The sequence below is a fragment of the Camellia sinensis genome, chromosome 13 (genome assembly GCF_055761805.1).
Source record: "Camellia sinensis isolate YWXY chromosome 13, ASM5576180v1, whole genome shotgun sequence".
NCBI classification, from domain to species: Eukaryota; Viridiplantae; Streptophyta; class Magnoliopsida; order Ericales; family Theaceae; genus Camellia; species Camellia sinensis.
Genome location: NC_138973.1, coordinates 59781329 through 59786070, shown reverse-complemented (window position 1 = coordinate 59786070; position 4742 = coordinate 59781329). Strand labels below are relative to the sequence as shown.

General features: G+C 27.3%; 1 long non-coding RNA gene across 1 annotated transcript; it reads right to left on the bottom strand.

Annotated features, from left to right (window-relative positions):
- Positions 1–927: 927 nt before the first annotated feature.
- LOC145806171 (uncharacterized) lies at positions 928–2824 on the bottom strand. Its single transcript, XR_014348904.1, has 2 exons — positions 2415–2824; positions 928–1128 (listed from the first exon to the last, which is right to left on the bottom strand). It is a non-coding gene; the product is annotated as an uncharacterized LOC145806171 (long non-coding RNA).
- Positions 2825–4742: the final 1918 nt, after the last annotated feature.

Genomic DNA, 4742 nt, shown 5'->3' with positions numbered 1-4742 from the left:
CGGTTGGGCACACGCGCGATGCGTGTGCAAACTCGTTTGGAATTATAACGTGAAATTCACATTAAATTTTCTAATAATGCACATATAAATCACATGTATAACTATGTGTAATGTAACATTTGATATTAAGATATTGATAAATAAAATATATATGTTAAAATTTGTTCGATTTATTTTTTAAAAAAAATATAATATTTACTAATCTTAACTAAAGAAAACCTTATAACAAAAATTCATATAAAATCTCAATTTGGTAAGATAAGACTAAAGATCTTACAAATCTTGCAAAAAATATATAAGATACATGTAAAAATTAATTTACAAACAATGTACATTGATCAAATTAAAATTTTACGTTGTTAAAATGAGCCACAATAGTACACATGCGTACTTTGACTAATAAAGTACAATAATAATTTTGGTTTTCTAATTGGCTTATTATATATAAAGGCACAAAATGTAAATATTATTAAAGTTTTTTATAAATGAAACTAAAAAATTTAAAAATTACATTTTGACATAGATTAATATAGTCCAAATCAAATGGAAAAGAAATCCAAAACTTTTTAAGTCTAAGTCTAAACAATTACACACATTTTATGCTTCATAGTTTTTTAAATATATATATATATATATATAAATGAATATAAACTTACAATATAAGTGTTTTTTTTTTTTTTCAAAAGGAACTTGATATAACATAATGGATCTTTTTATTTTCTATGAAAAGTATAATTAACAGTAATACACCAAAAAATACAAAAATACAAATTCAAGACTCTCAAAACACTTACAAATGTAAAATTTAAGAATACTGAAGAACACTAAATTTTTTAAACACGCCCACAAAATTTAAAACACAACTATAGAAGTTATTTATTCTGACCATCACAAACTCTTTAAGTAAACATAAAAAAAAAAAAGAAATTATAAATTTGATTTTTTTAAGCTTAGAAAAAGAAATTACACATTTGTTTAAGCCCAAATAGAATTAATTTGAATTATTCAAGTTTCAAGCATTACAAACCCAACGCTCATATAGAATGTTTACAATCAAAGTAAATAGGTGTCGATAGAAAATCAATCGAGAAATTGTTTATTCTGAACAACACGAAGTCAAAAAGTAACCTGCAAAAAATACAAACGAAGGAAAGTCAATTTTTTCTCCAAGAAATCTAATAACATAGTTTTTTTTCTTTTACTTTTTAATGAAGAAAATAAAAAATGTAATTAATAATGGTACACACAAAATACCAAAACACAAACCCATACTCTTGGAACACTCACAAAGATTTGATATATACAAAAAAAAAAATAATTAACTATTAATATAAACAATAAAAAACCCCAAAACTTTTTTAAAAAAAAATTAAGACTATTACTTTTTTAAATAAAACAAAATTTATGAATATTGAATTGTTTTTAAAAAACACACACAAAATTACACAAATAAACAAACCAATTTTTTGAAAGCATAAATTATAAACGCACAAACACAAATGTTGATGTAAACCAAGAAAAATAATAATTGATTTTTTTTAACCTAATAACACAATGAAACATTTTATTTTGTTACTTTTTTTTTTATAGAAAGTATAACTAACAATATTACACCAAAAAAAAAAAAAAAAAACTAAAGACACTCATTTTATATGATTTTTTTTAAGAGCACTGGATTTTATTTTAAATAACATACACACAGAATTAAGTGAACAAACAAATCAAATTTTAAAAATTGAATTTATACACACAAAAAAAAAAGACCCAAAAAACAAAACAAAAAAACAAAAACAAAAGCTTTAAAAAGATAACCGTGAAAAAAAAAAACTCCAAACTTTTTAAGTGTAATCTACGTCTAAATAATTGCACACATTTTATACTTCGCAATTTTATATATATATATAAAAATTTGAATATAAACTTGTACTATATGTTTTTTTTCCCCAAAGAAACCTGGTAACATAATGGATCTTTTTTATTTTCTATGAAAAGTATAATTAACAGTAATACACAAAAAAATACAAAAAAACAAATTGAAAACTCTCAAAAGACTTATAGTTATGTAGAATTTAAGAACACTGAAAAACACTAAATTTTTTAAACACATCTAGAAAATTTTAAAATGCTTAATTTTTATTTTTTTTAACAAACAAATGACACCAATGATCTTAAAACACTTACAGATAAAGAGATTAATATACACTTGACAGTTTAAAAAAATTAAAACAAAGAAGTTGAACCCTATTAAAACAACAAACAAATAAATCAAACCCAAACAATTGCATCAAAACACAAATAATGTACATAACATTATATATATAAAATTGTTGTATACATTAACTTGAATCCAAAATAAACAAAATTGTGAATTTTCAATTTAGAGATGTGAAGAGGCTAAAAAAATAAATGACTACCGTCGTCTTGGAGAGGGTAACAACGCCTTCGACTTTGGAGTTGCCCTTGAGGACGGCTACGGCTTTCTTTGCGGCGGCTAGAGAAGGAAATGGATTGGGGGTAAATTTGATGAGGGAGAGGGCGTGGAATGAAGAGAAGGGAGATGGGTTCTTGTTGTTGTGAGGGGTTGGGGAAGAGAATAGTGGGTAATGAAGAGTATGGGATGGAGTAGTTGAAAGAAGTTACTGATGGAGAAAGTGGAAAACATGGGATGTGTTTTTTTTTTTTTTTTTTTTTTTTTTGAGTAGTTGAAAGAAGTTACTGATGGAGGAAGTGGAAAACATGGGATGTGGTTTTTTTTTTTTTTTTTTGGGTCAAATCATCTAATTTACACGTGGACATGGTTGAGGCTTCATGACACCAAAATTGGTGTTTGCTTTTAATAATAGAATAGATATATATCAGATTAAAAAATCTCAAACTTTTGTTTGAAAGGTTGTTAATGTTGGTGTTCTTCTGGGTGTTTGAATGGTTGTTAATTTTGAATGGTTATTTGAATGTTTGAATGGCGTTCTTCTGAGTGTTCTTCTTCCCCTCTCTCTCTTCTCTGGTTCTCTGTGTGTGTGTGTGTGTTTTTTGAATTTATGTTCTCTGTGTGTGTGGGTGTTTGAATGGTTTTTTTTTTTGGGGGGGTTAATTTTCACTTGTTTTCTTAAGTGATTGAATGGGTTTATGAGGGGTTTGAGGAAAACCCAGATGAGAAAATGGGGTAAATCACAAAACTCAGATGGGGATTTCATAGAGTAAGAAACTAAAGCATGGACTTTCCGTCTCTGTCCCTCCTATTTTCTCGCAAGAAAGTGGAGTTTAAAGAACAACCCAAAACAGGGGTCTCCAGTGAGTTGGCCAGAATGTTCAACGGAGGTTGAGAACAATAACCACAAAAGAAATTGCAAACAAGTTTGCAGAGAGAGAAAAGGAGATGTTGGAGAGAAGGAGATTTTGGGAAGGGTGGGCTGAAGTCAAATTTTGAGGAAAAAAAAAATAATAATAACAGTAAATAAATCCACGTCGTTTTGGCCATTCCAGGAAGAAGGGCCGCAGGAAAGTGCAGTCGATGGTCTGCACTCTTTGTCAATCTATCCTAATAACATACTTGCATCAATTGAAACCTGAGATAGAATACATAATGTAAATAAATTGTTAATCTCTAGACTAATAGTCCGGGAAATATTTGTCTCCTTTAATTCAATTCACCCAAACAATATGGCCAAAGAATTAGGACCATAACTATCTTGTGATTGTATAAATTTAAAACACAGAGAAGTAATATTTGAGATTCATATCCTCTCCATTTTACAAAAGAAATTGATGGGGATTTCAATTTCATAATCAACAATTGTGAAGGATCCGAGTTGATAAATATTTATTGAAAATTCAAAAATGACAAAGAGAATTTTGTAAACTTAAAATTGAGTTGCTAATTTTGAATTTTAATGATGTATCACAACTTTATAAAATTAAATGGAAGAAAATCAAATTCCTATATTGATTCATCAAAATGCCAATAATGCTAAGTACTCAAAAAAAAAAAAAAAAAAAAAAATTATTATTATTGAATTTAAAATGTGTATATCAAATTTATTAGGCTTATGATGTACAATATTTAAACTAAGTTCAAATTTAATTTTACGTACTATTTCAAATATATTTTTCAACCTATCTTAAATGTCAATAGAAGCACCATTATTGCATAGCCAGCCAACAAAGATTATTATATATATAAAAGTAGCGTTGTATGATAAAAAAATACAGTCCTACTACGCAACTCGAATTTACTAGGGTTCGGCTATCCTAAATTTTAAAACGACGTCGTTTGATTTTTTATTTTTATTTTTTCCTTTTCTTCTTCCTCCCCCTCTCTTCTTCCTTCCCTCTCTCTGCTCTGCTATGCTTTTCAAAAAAATGAAAATGAAAATCTAAATCTAAATCGACAAAAACAAAAAGGTGTTTGGCACCAACCAATGATGTTTTCAGTTACCAACTGAAATCAAAATCAAAGAGACAAACCCACAGCAAACCCAAAAAAAATCAGTTACCAACAGAAATGATAGTTCGTAAATTCAAACTCACAGCAAACTCAATAACTCAAAATCTCACATGAAAATCAAAATTAAACAAATGAACTCAAAAAAAAAAAAAAAAAATCAAACCCACAACAACAGACAAACCCACATGAAATCTAAATCTAAATCAAAAACTCAAAAAAATGTCACAAATCACCAAATCTACACAAATCAAAAAAATTAAAATCAAAATAAAAAAAAGACGAGGAGAAGAGAGAAAAA